The 15,375-nt window shown below is 41.6% G+C and overlaps 1 protein-coding gene across 3 annotated transcripts in view; it reads left to right on the top strand.

Moving 5' to 3' along the window:
* KBTBD2 (kelch repeat and BTB domain containing 2) overlaps nt 1-15,375 on the top strand; it is a 49,723-nt gene that overhangs the window by 13,088 nt on the left and 21,260 nt on the right. Inside the window, exon 1 of one of the 3 annotated variants that reach the window (XM_035723175.1) lies at nt 155-278. The exons of 1 other annotated variant lie outside the window; for it this stretch is intronic. The gene's annotated coding sequence lies outside the window, so the exon portion shown is untranslated. Of the gene's footprint in view, nt 1-154; nt 279-15,243; nt 15,315-15,375 lie in introns of those variants that run through there. One more of the 3 variants, XM_035723174.1, reaches the window with a different exon arrangement.

Raw genomic sequence — 15,375 nt, 5'->3', positions numbered from 1 at the left:
CCGCATCCCCACGCCCCCACCTGCGCCAAACCTACCTCCGCGACCTGGAGAGTCTCTGGCCCCTGCTGCCCTGGCTCCCGCCCTTACATACCCTGGCTAGCACGTGCTGCCTGTTGCGCAGGCACCGCCCTCCCGCAGATGGCCCGCGCATGCGCTCTGGACGAGGCCCGCAGCCGGGCTGCTCTGTCCCGGGGCACCTGGAGAAGCTCGAGAGTAGTTTTCCACACCATGTAGCTCCAGTGCGTGGACGCCCAGGTGTCGGTGCTTCCAGAAGACGGGTCAGTCCCTGCGCCCCCCCCCCCCCGCTCTCCCATAGTGTACCTTTCATTTGAGTGTGTTCAGTTAGGACAGCCTGTGTTCCCTCCTCTGAGCTCCTGGTGTCCTTCGTTCCTCGGGCCTAACGCCTCTGACACTTAGGAAGAGGAGCTGACTGAGGACAAGGAGAGAGGAAGGAGGAGGCCAGCCTGGACGGTGCAGGCCTGAGAGGAGGCGATTCACAAAGGACGGGCGCTCCAGCCTGCTTCCCGCTGAGGCGAGTAAAAAGCAGCGGTGCAGAGGCTCTGGCAGTCAGGGCGCCATTTGGGGAGAGTGAGGGCCAGGGGGCCTGGGCAGTCGTCTGTGAGCGGGTAGGTCGGCAGTTTGAGGGAGAAGCTGGCGCGCACGGACTCCGCTTTTCTTTTGCACGTGGGAGAAAGGGAAGACTTCTGGGAGAGTAGTTAACGGGAGTCGTGGGGTGGGAAGGAGGATTGTGAATTTTTTTTTTTTTTTTTTTTTTTTTTTTTAAGATAGAGATTTCGGTAGCTTTATGGCCAGAATGGACAGACGGGGAGATGTTACCTACCTATAGTGGAGAGAGAAGGGATGTTAGGAAGATGTTCCGAGGAAGCACAAGGGAAGGTTAGCTAAACGTGGCTGCAGTGCTCTGCCTGGACAGAAGTTACTGGGATAAGAGGGAACGGAGGTCCTCAAGGCAGGGATTTCAGTGCTTTAGCATCGAATGATCTTGATTTTTTCAGTGGAGGGCAGGAATAAGACTTGCAGGGAGCACTGAAAATTGGGGACGATTATTTGTGTTACCAGGTAAAAATTGTGTTTGAGCCGAAATAGTGGTGCCTGACACTGGATAAAAGTTTTTCTTTCACATGGAGAAGTCTGGAGGTATGCCACCCATCCAGCACTGGTCTGGAAGCTCCTTGCTCTCCCAAAGAACCCAATCTCCTCTCTTTCTGGTCTGCCATCCTTAGCAATGGTTTCCACCTTCAAATTGCCACGAGTTTCAAGATGCCTGTTCCAGGCAGAAAGCAGGGAGTTGAGAGGGCAAAGGGTAATAAAGAGCACAAGGTTACACAGACGCTTCTCTCTGTCATCAGTTTTGCTTTTAAGGAGCTTTACTAGAAGACCTACCCAACTTCAGATTATACCACTTTGGCTTCTTATGGCTGAAACGTAGTTATCTTTTAGCTGGGCATATTGCTACTGAAATAAATTGAGATGCTGTGACTAAGGAAGAAAATTGGGTATTATTTGAGTTGACAACTAACAATGTCTACCATAGTGCTGCAGGAAAGAGAAAAAGCATTCATCTACAGATGTGCAAAAGGATTGCTGGTAGAGTTTAGGGCTCATCTAGAATGAGGATTAGTAATTTGTATTGTCCGTCATGTGCAGGTCTGTCACTTGCTCAGGCATATTCAGTTGCTTGGGAGAGACATTGAACAATTGGATGGATCAAGGACTTGTTTTGCAAGGCTTGTGGAAAGAAGGGCAAGGGTTCAAGAAAGTTCAGTGTAATGGTGAGAAATTAAAGTAATGTATCATGGCACATAATATATACCCTGCACTTGCATGACCCTGAACATGAGTGCTTCCTTAAATTTTCACCCTAGGGTGGGCCCTACTTAGTGGCTAATATACAGTCAAGAAGAAAAAGGAAGTGATGTTGGAGAGGAGTTGAACAAATGGAGAAAAAAATTAATGGGGATCTTTCACCTGAGAGTGAAAGAGCTAGAGGGAGGGGGGTTGAGGTCAGAGAATGGAAATTTTAAATTTAGGATTTTAGAGTTGGAGCAGTTGCAAATTATAATAAGGTCCATAGGGTGGCCAAGCAGTGGTTTGCTGAAATGCTGTGGGGGTAAAAATCATTGACACTGAAGAAGAAAAAGATCAGGGAAGCTGGAGTTTTGGATGATTCACCCCCTCCTTCATATCATAGTCATTTAGAGGTTCCTGTGTCCTCAATGAATGTGGTAGTGACCCACAAAGTGAAAGAGAGAAGTATCAGAAGATGTTTATATTTATAATTTTATAATATTTTTCTTAAAGAGAGCTCCCCAAATTTTATAATATTCGGTCCCCAGAAAACTTGGATTTTCCACAAGCTGGTGGCCATGTCTCAGCCCTAGAGTACATGCAGAGTGGGAGAAAGAAGAACCCCCTTATGAGGGCAGCTCAGAATAGGAGTGACCTTGGGAGAAAGCAAAGTTCAGCAACTATTCAGTAAACAGGTTGAGGGATGTGTTGGGTTGTATTTAGCCAAGCAGGACTTGCAAGTCACATAATTGAGAGGGTTGGTAGGTAGATCATTAGGGAGCAGAACTGGAATGAGTGTCCCAGAAATGCCAGCTAACTGGAAACTTTGGGTTTGGGGCAGTGCTGGAAGATGTCAAGGATGAAACTGTGGTTTTGGACTACTTGGCCCATAGTGGTACTATCTGGTCCATAGATACCAACTTGACCTCTGATATAAGAATGTTTTTGTGCCATCTGTGGCATTTTGTGTGGGGTGGAATGTCTGAAGTTAGGTGACGGTTGCTATTTTTGTGTTAAGGTCCAATTAGTGAACTCTGTGTTCTCTGCTTAGGATTCCAAATGGGTATTATTATCATCTTCTCTATTTTAAGATGATGACACCTGAGATTCAGGAAGGTTAAGTAATCTGCCCATACATATGAAGTTGCTATCCTAAATTGGAAGGAGATTGGGTTAAGGTCTTTGGATTCCCAGGCCCAGTGCCTTTTCTGTTGCTTGGGTGGTCCCTTGACGGTCTGATAGTCTCTGTCTCTCATTAAAGTGATTTATACTCTCCCCCTCGGTTGACACACTGGATTTTAGATTGAAATTTTAAACACAGGTGTAATAATAATAGTCTTGCTTTCCATGCCTTGAGACCTCCTCTTTAACATATCAGTTATAAACACAGCAAGGATGCTCAACCTTACCAGTGAACCTTCATTCACTTGTTTCCTCCACAAATATTTGAGTATCTACAAAAGGACCAGCACAACTGTAGCTCTAAGGAAACAGCAGGGAAGAAAAACAAAGTTATAATTCCTAGGGAGCCTACATTTGCAATGAGATGACACATAACTTTCAGACTGGGGGAAAAAAATGTAACAAGTCTGGCAACACCAAGGGTTAAGGGGGAAGAAGTGGAGTGGTAGGAATATGTACACACAGCTGGTGACAGTGTAAATTGGTAAAGTCACTTTGGAGAGCAAGTTGACAATATCAAAAAGTTGGAAATGTATCATACTCCATAAACCAGCAATTCTACTTCTAGAAATATTCTAGAAAAAAATCCTGCATATAAACAGAAGGAGCCATCTATTAAAATTGTTTCCTGCAGTAGCTTTGCTTGTAATATAAAAAAATTGAAAATCACCTAAATGTCCATGAAACAAGAGAATAGATAAGTAAATTATTATATAGATAGATTATGGGGTACTGCATAGGAGTTAAATGAATGAACGAGAATCACATCTGTCTCCATGGATAAATCTTAAATACAAGGTTCTAATTTATAATTTCCTTTATAAATATCTTTTTTTAAGATTATTTATTTATTTATTTGACAGAAAGAGACACAGCGAGAAAGGGAACACAAGCAGTGGGAGTGGGAGAGGGAGAAGCAGGCTTTCTGCTGAGCAGGGAGCCCGATGTGGGGCTCGATCCCAGGACCCTCATGACCTGAGCCGAAGGCAGACATTTAACTACTGAGCCACCTAGGTGCCCCTATAAATATCTTTTACAGCTATAGTTTTTCTTATTACTGAAAGTTATTTATTTCACTTAAATTACATTTTTTAACTGTGTTGGTGGTGTATAGGAATACTATTGACTTTTTTTTTTTAATTTGTGTATACTTGGGGCGCCTGGGTGGTTCAGTTGGTTGAGCATCTGCCTAAGGTCATGATCCCAGGGTCCTCCCTGCTTCTTCTTCTCCCTCTGCTGCTCCCTCTAATTGTGCTTTCTCTGTCAAATGAATAAATAAAACTTTTTAAAAAAGTAATTTGTGGGGGTGCCTGGGTTTCTCAGAGAATGAGTGAGAGAGAGAGAGAGAGTGTGTATGCACAAGCTGGGGGAGAGGCAGAGGGAGAGAGAGAGAAGCAGTCTCCCTGCTGAGCAGGGAGCCCGATGCCGGGCTCGATCTGAGGACCCTGGCAATCATGACCTGAAAACCAGCAGAAAAGAGTGGAAGACAAAAATAGGAACAAAGAACAAGGGCAAGAAGTAGAAAACAGTGGACACCTGGGTAGCTCAGTTGGTTAATTGTCTGCCTTCGGCTCAGGCCATGATCCCAGAGTCCTGGGATCAAGTCCCACACTGGTCTCCTTGCCCAGCGCTCCCTCTGCCTGCCACTCACCCTGCTTGTGCTCTTTTTCTGTCTCTCTCTCTCTCCGACAAATAAATAAATGAAATCTTAAAAAAAAAGAAGTAGAAAACAGTAATGTATATAGTAGGTATTCAACTATGTCAGTAATCACTTTGTCAGTGATCTCAATTAAAAGATGCAAGTTTGGTATAGTGGACCAAAAAAATAAGACTCAACTATGTGTTGTTTACAAGAAACTGACTCTAAATATAAAGACACATAGATATTAAGAGTAAATGGATTGAGAAAAGATGTACCATGCTAACGCCAATCAAAAGCAAGTGGGCATAGCCATATTTATTTCAGAGAGAGCAGACTTTAGAGCAAGAAAAATGATGAGGGATACAGAGGGGCATTACATGATGATAAAAGACAAACCATCCTTAACGTGTATATGTGTAACAGCAAAATATCAAACTGTGTGAGGCAAAAACTAATAGAATTGCAAGGAGAAATAGATGAATCCACTATTATAATTGGAGACTTCAATACCCCTCTATCAGAAATGGACAAATCCAGCAGACAGAAAATCAGTAAGGACACAGATAAACTCAACAACACCATCAATCACCTGAATAAAATGGATAACTATAGACTACTTTATTCAGCAACAGCAGGATCCACAGTCTGTTCAAGCTTACATGGCACATTATACATAATGGTGAGAAACTTGAAGCTTTCCTGCTAATACCTGTTTTAAGGCAAGGATATCCCCTCTCACTACCACTTTTCTTTACTTGTTTTTTTAAGATTTATTATTTATTTGAGAGAGAGAGAGAGAGAGTGCTTGCATGCAGACAGGGTGGGGAGGGGCAGAGAGAGAATCTCAAGCAGACGCCCCACTGAGCCTGACATGGGGCTTGATCTAAAGACCCTGAGATCATGACCTAAGCCAAAATCAAGAGTCACCCACTTAACTGAGCCACCCAGGTGTCCCTCATCACCACTTTTCAATGTCATGCTGGAAGTCCTAGCTAAGCAATAAAATAAGAAAAGGAAATTTAAAATATACTAAATTGGAAGGAACAAACATAACTATCTTTGTAGATGACATGATCTTCCATGTAGAAAATATGAAAGAATGGATGTGGAAACTCCTGAAACTAATAATTGATAATAGCAAGCTTGCAGAATACAAGGTTGTTATACAAGAGCCAATCACTTTCACATTTGCCAGCAATGAAAAAGTTCACTTTGAAATTAAAAATACATTACCATGTATATGGGCAGTTCCCCAAAATGAAATACTTAAATGTATAAATCTGACAAAATATGCACAAAACTACAAAACTCTAATGAAAGATATCAAAGAACTAAATTAATGGAAAGATGTTCTATGTTTATGGATTGGAAGACTCAATATTGTCAAGATGTCAATTCTCTCAAACTTGATCTATAGATCTAGTCAAAATCCCGACAAGTTATTTCATGGATATCTACAAACTGATCCTTAAATTCATATGGAAAGGGAAAAAGACCCAGAATAGTCAGCCCAATATTGAAGGAAGACAACAAAGTTAGAGAACTGATATTACCTTACTCCAAGATTTGTTTATAAAGCTACAGTAATTAGGACACTGTGGCATTGGCAAACAAATAGATGAAAAGACCAATGGAACAGAATAGAGAACCCACAAATATACCCAGATATAGTTAACTAATCTTTGACAAAGGAGCAAAGACAATACAATGGAGCAAAGATAGTCTTTTCAACAAATGATCCTGGAACAACTTGATATCTACATGCAAAAAAATGAATCGAGACACAGACCTTACAGGTTTCACGAACATTAACTTAAAATAGACCATAGACTTAAATGTAAAATGCAAAAACTATAAAACTCCTAGAAGATAGCACAAAAAGGTACGATGATGACTTTTTAGATATAACACCGGTGACACAACCCATGTAAGAAGGAATTAATAAGCTGGACTTCATTAAAATGAAAAACTCTGTGAAAGACACTATCAAGTGAATGAAAAGACAACCAGACTGGGAGAAAATATTTGCAAAAGTTTTATCTGATAAAGGACTGTTATCAAATATACAATATCAAATATACAAATATCAAGAACTCTTAACACCAAGAAAACAAACTTCCCAATTAAAAAATAGGCTACAGAGTTTCACAAGTACCCCACCAAAGAAGATATACAGATGGAAAATAAATGTGAAAATATGCTTTACATCATTATGTCATTAGGGAATTGCAAATTACGACAATGAGATACCACTATACACCTATTGGAATGGTCAAAAGCCTGAACACTGACAACACCAAAGGCCGGAGAGAATGTGGAACAACAGGAACTCTTGTTCATTACTGGTGGGAATGCAAAATGGTACAGCTGCTTTGGAGGACACTGTGGCAGTTTCTTATAAAATTAAACATACTCCTACCATATGATCCAGCCAAATTAAAAATGTACATTTTGTCTCTGCCACAGTGATAGTAACAATTTTGCTAAATAAAGTACTAAGGACTCCCATGAGTTTTAGGATTAGAGTATTTCCCTTTTAAGCTAGGAAGAATCAGACAAGACATAGTAGTACTTTATCAAGTTATCTTGGTTTATTTGTTGTTGCTTTTTTTGGTTTTTGTTTTTTTTTAGATTTTATTTATTTATTTGACAGAGAGAGACACAGCTAGAGAGGGAACACAAGCAGGGGGAGTGGGAGAGGGAGAAGCAGGCTTCCCGCTGAGCAGGGAGCCCGATGCGGGGCTCGATCCCAGGACCCTGGGATCATGACCTGAGCCGAAGGTAGAGGCCCAATGATGGAGCCACCCAGGTGCCCCAAGTTATCTTGTTTTAACCACACAGTAGACCCAGGAAATAGATACTATTATTATTTTTCCCATTCTGTATATGACGAAACTGAGGCTTGAGTAAGTTAGGTAATTTGCCTCAGATCACGGATCTAGTAAGTGACAAAGCCAGGCCTCTTTTCAGTGTTTTCTTTTTAACTTTTTTTGGAGTAAAAATGCATAACATGAAATTTGTTATTTTAACCTTTTTAAGCATACAATCCTGTGGCATTAAGTACATTCACAGTGTGGTGCAACCACCACCACTATCCATATCCAGAACTTTTTATCATCCCAAACAGAAACTCTCTATCCATTAAATAAGAACCTCATTCTTTCCTCCCACCAGCCCCTGACAACCATCATTCTACTTTTCTGTTTCTGAGAATTTGCTCTATATACCTCATGTAAGTGGGATTATATAATGTTTGCCCTTTTGTGTCTAGCTTATTTCACTGAGCATGATGTCTTCTAGGTTATTCCATATTGCAGCATGTGTCAGAGTTTCCTTTTTTTTTTAAAGCTGAATAATATTCTATTCTATTGCAATAATATTCCAATGTTATATGTATGAATGATATTCCAATGTAACTGACATTTTATTTATTCATCCATTGATGGACATTTGTTTCTACCTTTTGGCTATTGTGAATAATGCTTTTCTGTACATGGGTGTACAAATATTTGCTTGAGTCTCTGCTTTCAGTTCTTTTGGGTATATGCCTAGGAGTGCAATTGGCAGATCATATGGTAATTTTATATTTAACATGTGGAAAATAACATAATTTTAACAACTGTAACTTATTAAATGATAGTGTGCTAGGCACTTTATTTATGTTGTCTTGAATCCTTGTACAATATTAAGGTATAGTATGCCCAAGTTTTATGTGAAGAAATAGGTTCAGAGAGGTTAAATAACTTGCCAAGATGATATAGCTACTAAATGGCAGATTAAAGATAGAATCCAGTTCAGTGCTCTTCCTGAAGGATACTCTCATTGACTACTTTGGTCTCATGGGTTGATTTTATTTGTGGCAGGCATTGTTGTTGGTCTTACCAGTGGGCTCAAACAATTTTTCCTAGCTAAGTGAACCCTGATTTTGTCCAGATAAAGAAAAGCAATGTGTTCAGAGAAAGTGGGACTTTTCCCCTTCTAATCCAACCAATGACTGGAAACCAATTACAGTAATCTAATTTTCCTGCCAAGAAGATGTGAGAGGAACTTTGCTGAGCATTGTGGGAAATATTTTCATCTGATAACCCAAGAGAAGGGAAAAGAAAGATCACCTCTTCTTCCTTCCTGTTCATATTTTTTAAACCACGTTGCTGAGATAATGTGGTAGTTCCTAATAATTGAAGTGATACAAGGATGCAATTGGCTAGGAGGAAAGAAGGCCAAAAATCAGGGTAAAGATCATAGACTCTGGAGCCAGACAGCCTAGATTTTTTTTTAATTTTTAAAAAATATTTTATTTATTTATTTGAGACAGAGAGAGAGAGCACAAGGGGGGAGGAACAGAGGGCAAGGGAGAAGCAGACTCCCTCCTGAGCAGGGAGCCCTACATGGGGCTCCACACGGGGCTCCATCCCAGGACCCTGAGATCATTACCTGAGCTGAATTCAGATGCTTAACCTACTGAGCCATCCAGGCGCCCCCAGACAGCCTAGATTTTAATCCTAACTCTGCTAACTTCGTAGTAGTATGATCTAGAGTGAGTTAATTAACCTCTCTGTGCCTCCGTCACTTCAACTGTAAAGTGGAGACAATAGCAAACTCATAGAGTTCTTGTAAGGACTAAATGAGTTAATATGTATAAAGTACTCACCCAGCAAGTGTTAGCTGTTGTTATTATTATTCTTATTGGTGCAAAACAAAGTCCTTGGACACTCAGAGGCTGGTAGACATATAATTCCTGGAGTGGGCTTGCAATTATTAACAGCCTTGCTTGCTTTCCTCTGGTAATAAACAAACTATTCAGGTTACATTTTGACTTTTTGGAACATTGCTACATTTTGCATTGTCTATACTTTATATTATCTTTATATTATCTTTCTATAACACAAAAGAAATCATCCTCTGCTGATAGTTTTCCATTACCTTTAGGATAGAGTCCAAATGTAACATATAAGACCCTTCATGATCTGTAGCTATCTGTTGCTTTTCTCTCTAGATATCCTGTCATTCCCCCACACTTACTCCATGTTTTGGTGATGGCCAATGACCTCATTCATTTAACAAAAGTTATGCATGCCTAGACAAGAACTGTGTAAGGCACTGGAGAGTGAACAAGATATAAAAGTACTTTCTGCCTTCATGGAGCTCACATTATAAAAACATTTAGTTACGGGGCACCTGGGTGGCTCAGTTGGTTAAGCATCTGCCTTTGGCTCAGGTCATGATCCCAGGGTCCTGGGATAGAGCACCTGAGTCTGGCTCCTTGCTCAGTGGGGAGTCTGCTTCTCCCTCTCCCCTGCGTGCAGTTCTCCCTGCTTGTGCTCACACACACACACTCTCTCTCTCTCTGTCAAGTGAATGAACAAAATCTTAAAAAAAAAAAGTTAGTTACAATCATCATAAGGGCTATGAGATAAAAAGTGCTATGTGAAATGAAAATATATAATAGTGAAACCTATCAGAGCTCATTTAAGCCTCTATGCCTTGACCCATGCTGTGTTCCTCTGCTTGATCCTTTCTTTTTCCATCTGCCGTGCTCCATTTTTTCTGAGAAGCCTTTTTTGACCTGCTTGTTCTTCTGATGGACTCTTATAATACACATTGCTTTCACATATTGAAAGCATATTGCTTTCACAGAATTTATCCCACTGTTGGTTTGCTTGGGTCTTTTCGCCCAACATTCCTCTTCCTCTATGAGTCTTTTATCTCTATACCCCAGGGCACTAAAATAAATCTTTGTTGAATGAATGGTGTCCACTTTTAAAAACTTTTTTTTTTATTTATTCATGAGAGTCAGAGAGAGAGAGAGAGAGGCAGAGGGAGAAGCAGGCTCCCTGCCTAGCAGGGAGCCCGATATGGGACTTGATCCCAGGACCCCGGGATCATGACCTGAGCCAAAGGCAGACGCTTAACCATCTGAGCCACCCAGGTGCCCCTAAAAACTTTTTATCTTGAAATAATTATAGACTCAGAAGAAATTGTAGAAATAATACAGAGAGTTCCTTGTGTGCTAATCACCTAGCTTCCCCCACTGGTAACATTTTATATAACTATGTACATTATCAAAAGAAGGAGATTGACACTGGCACAATGAAATTAACTAGACTACAGACCTTACTCAGATTTTATCACCTTTGTGTGCACTTAAATAGGTGTTATATATAGTCCTATTAAATGTTATCATATATATCGATTTGTGATTATACCACAATCAAGATATAGAATTGTTCTTTTACCACAGAGAGCTCCCTTGTGCTACCCCATAATAATGATGTCCATTTTAACTAGATTTTCTCTGTATTATTACAGGGAAGCAAGATGGAGAGGATATATTGCATATTAGCTCTAGAATGCACTGTCCCCTTCAGAGATGGCCCTGGGAACTTCCTCCCCCAAATCCAAGATTTTAAAATAGGTTACAATGTTAAAATTAACAATAATGTTTTAGATTATTTTACCATCTTAAATTTTTTTTTTTAAAGATTTTATTTATTTATTTGACAGAGACACAGCGAGAGAGGGAACACAAGCAGGGGGAGTGGGAGAGGGAGAAGCAGGCTTCCCGCTGAGCAGGGAGCCCTATGTGGGGCTCTATCCCAGGACCCTGGGATCATGACCCAAGCCGAAGGCAGACGCCTAACGACTGAGCCACCCAGGCGCCCCTACCATCTTAAATAATTATAACATTCAGAAATGGTTAAGCATAGAAAAGACTCACGTTTAGAAAATTTGTAGTTGCATCTTTACTTTTTCCAAGAATTACTTGTTTTGTTTTCTTTTGTTTTCTTTTCATGAAACATCATGACAATGTTTCAAATGCAGTCTTAGGAAGATACTGTTTCATGGCTTTTGGCATTTAATTAAAAGAAAATGCCTTGTTAACTAAAAAGGAGAGCTTGAAATAATGTCATATGCCTAGTTTTGGATATAGATCATGTGGGAGCTGCTGTACATTCCAGAAAAGTTAATGGAATTGCTAGAAAATACTGATTTATGATCTCCCTAAACTAGACAGTGTTAACTAGTTGTGATTGCTCAGCTTCCAAGCTGAGGGGCAGGATCTGTAAGAAAAAATGAAGGTGGTGTTGATGCTAATAATGTCAAGCACATTACAACTGTTCTATGATAGCAGCTATAGACAGAAAGCTAAACAAAGGGTCAGCCTCCTCTGACTGTAGCAAGCCCTCCCCCGCCTTTTTAAGATTTATTTATTTTAGTGTGAGAGAGTGGTGGTGGAGGCCTGCTGTGGGGCTCTTCTCACGACCCTTAGATCATGACCTAAGCGGAAATCAAGAGTTAGACTCTTAACAGACTGAGCCACCCAGGTGCCCCTGCCCCTTCTTCTTGCTCAAATCCCCTCTGAGACTTTTAAAGGGATGGCAACCTTTAGGGAAAAATGGCAAACAAGTAGAAATATTTAAAGATAAAATGTTCAACCTGTTCTTTTTCTAGTTAAAACAACAAAAAGAATGGACTTCTTAGAAACTCTAGAAGCCTCAATCCAACCTGCTAGCTCTCAGTGTTTGTTTGTTTTTTTTTAAATAATTTTATTTTGGGGCGCCTGGGTGGCTCAGTCATTAAGCGTCTGCCTTCGGCTCAGGTCATGATCCCAGGGTCCTGGGATCAAGCCCCGCATCGGGCTCCTTGCTCGGCGGGAATCCTGCTTCTCCCTCTCCCACTCCCCCTGCTTGTGTTCCCTCTCTCACTGTCAAATAAATAAAATCTTAAAAAATAAAATAAAATAATTTTATTTATTTATTAAGTAGGCTCCATACCCAATATGGGGCTTGAACTCATGACCCTGAGATCAAGAGTCACATGCTCTACCAACTTAGCCAGCCAGGGGCCCCAGCTCTCAGTGTTTTAAATGTTAAAACTTATGTTTTAAGTATTTTTTTTTAAAGATTTTATTTATTTATTCATGAGAGACAGAGAGAGAGAGAGAGAGGCAGAGGGAGAAGCAGGCTCCCAAGGAGCAGGGAGCCCAATGCGGGACTCGATCCCAGGACCCTGGGATCATGACCTGAGCCAAAGGCAGACGCTTAACCATCTGAGCCACCCAGGCGCCCAAAACTTATGTTTTAAGTATTAATGAACTAACAGACTGCTATTTTTCTGACCCAGCATCCATTCCCAATGCTTTTCTGCCTTATAACTTTGTATTAAAGCTTGGAAAAACTTGTTTTCACAGCTGCATTTGGCCAAATTATAGTTCTAGAAATTGAGATGCATATGGAAGTCTGCTGAGTTGGGGGTATGAGGTACTGTCTTGAGAAGGCTTCTACTTTTTGAAAAAATAAAAATAAGCGTAGATGGCTGAGGCCCCTCCTTTCCCCATCTTCCTGCCTTCAATAAAGATATGAAGGCTAAAACTGCTGTGGCCATCCTGCAACCACGAGAAATGTCAAAAGAATCACAGAAATTGTGGCTCTGCTGTTGAAACCAGGGTAACTGACTACCTACAGACTTAGTGACCAAATAGACCCTTACTTAAGTCATTGCAATAGGAATTTTTTTTTACTTGCAGTCAAATGCATTCCTAACTGTACAGCTATTAAAATGGTACCTTTTTAGTTCTTTTTCCTACTCACAATTAGCTACTCTTCCTATAGTTCCTGATATTAATGTAGATCACTTCAACTAGAAAACTCAGCCTCACTTATTTTTCCTTATCCTCTTAGTAACCAAGTCTTGTTTATTTTATCTAGCTAGTTTTTCTTTTTCTTTCCTTTCTTTCTTTTTAAAGATTTTACTTATTTGAGTGAGAGAGAGAGAGTGCACATGGGGGGGTGGGTAGGGGCAGAGGGAGAGAAAGAGGCAGACTCCCTGCTGAGCAGGGAGCTGAGCAGGGAACTGGATGTGGGGCTCCATCCCAGGACCGGGAGATCATGACCTGAGCCGAAGGCAGATGCTTAACTGACTGGGCCACCCAGGGGCCCCATCTAGCTAGTTTCAAATCCATCTCTGCTTCACTATTCTCACAGCCACTAAATTAGTTTGGACACTCTCTCCTATCTGGGCTATTTTAACAGCTTCCTAATTAGTTTACTCCACCTGGTTATCCACCATGAATTCCACCTAGTTTACTCACTTCACCTGATTATCCACCATGAATTCCACCTAGAATTATTTTTCTAATATCAAGATATTCTTCTCCTTAAAAATCATAAATGGCTCTCTTTTGTCTACAGTATGAAACACAAACTCTTTTTTTCTTTTTTAAAGATTTTATTTATTTTAGAGAGAGAGAGCGAGCACAGGCAGGAGGGGCAGAGGGAGAGGGAGAGAGAATCTCAAGCTGACTCCAAGCTCAGCACGTCCATCTCACAACCCTGAGATCATGACCTGAGCCCAAAAAGAGTCGGTCAGTTAACCCACTGCACCTTGCAGGCGCCACAACACAAACTCTTACCAAAGGTATCATTTGTGGTTTGTGCCTTCTTGTTCAGACTTTGCATCTCCAGGGTCCAATCTGGCAAAGAGTAGGTGCTCAAGTGTGTTAAATGACTGAATCTTTTATATGGTTTCTTTGTTGTTTAATATCAAAACACTTAAGCATTTAACCAGACTAAGCAGAATGATAGCATACCTGGCACTCAATAAAGATTTGCTGAATGAATCTATTTTCTAAACTGTACTGTAAAATTCCCAAATACACACATCTTGGCGTGCATTCAGTTGATCTAACCTAGCCTACAGGAAGAGGCTCTTTGGTAACGTAAAGGCTTTTAGTTTATAAATTAGTCATGTACATATTCCAGATTGGGTTTGTGCCGAGAGTGTAAATTACAAAGGTAGGTGAAGTCTGTGTGGGCATTCCTGACAATTTTGCATCCATGAATAACTTCTATCAAATGAGAGAGCAAATCTACAACTTTCTGCTTGCTAGCAAGCTGTACCAAGTTAACCAAACCAGCGTGGGCCACAGCCATCTGCTGCTACAAAGGCTTAGCCTGTGAAGCTGAAAGCACTCCTTTGGAACTTGCTGGGGGTGGGGAGGGGGGAGCAGGTAGCCGCCGCAATGCAGTACAAACCTATCTGAGGGATTCATATACAGCGGCTCCCCTCCGCACCCTGACAACTGTTCCCTCTCCCGAAATGCGGGCCCTTTCAGATGCTTTGAGGTTTTCCTTGGCCTTGAAATACCGGGACAGAAGCCTTTTCAGATAAGATTGGGAAAGCCGAACATGTTCTGAGAGTGGAAGGCGCGTTTTGGAGAGCAGGGACTGAGGAGACAAAGCCCACTCAGCCACCCATCATCTCCCCTTCTTCCCATGGTCTGATGTTGTCTAGCCCTCCTCATTCCCAATTCCTTACCCAGCCCGAACATTTCTGTATTTCAAGGGGGAAGAAAACAGCCTACGGCATAAGATTTGGTGCTTTGGTGTCTGGGTTTCCTAGCATTGAATTTCTAAAGGCTCTCCCTTCGCCAGGCTAAGCCTGAACCCTCCAGCGCCCCAGTCCCGCTCGTCTCGGGGTGGCGACCACCTCGCCGCGCACGCGCCCTCCGCGGGCTATCTGCTGACCTTCTCCGGGAAACCCCTCCAAAAGCGCCTCCCCGTCACCTCGCGCCGCCCCCTCCCTTCCTCCTTTTTCCGCTTCCTTTTTCGCGCTTGCGCGGACCCAATTGTTTTGGCTTTCCGGTGGGATCCAGCAAAGGAAAAGGGCGGGGGAAGCTAGGGTAAGGGCGGGAGAAGGAGGGGGGGGTCTCAAGAACCCGGGAAACTGCAAAATTGCCGCTT

This window comes from Zalophus californianus, chromosome 12, assembly GCF_009762305.2.
Source record: "Zalophus californianus isolate mZalCal1 chromosome 12, mZalCal1.pri.v2, whole genome shotgun sequence".
Taxonomy (NCBI): Eukaryota; Metazoa; Chordata; class Mammalia; order Carnivora; family Otariidae; genus Zalophus; species Zalophus californianus.
Note: the sequence above shows the minus strand (reverse complement) of the source record. Positions and strands in the feature narration are given on the sequence as shown.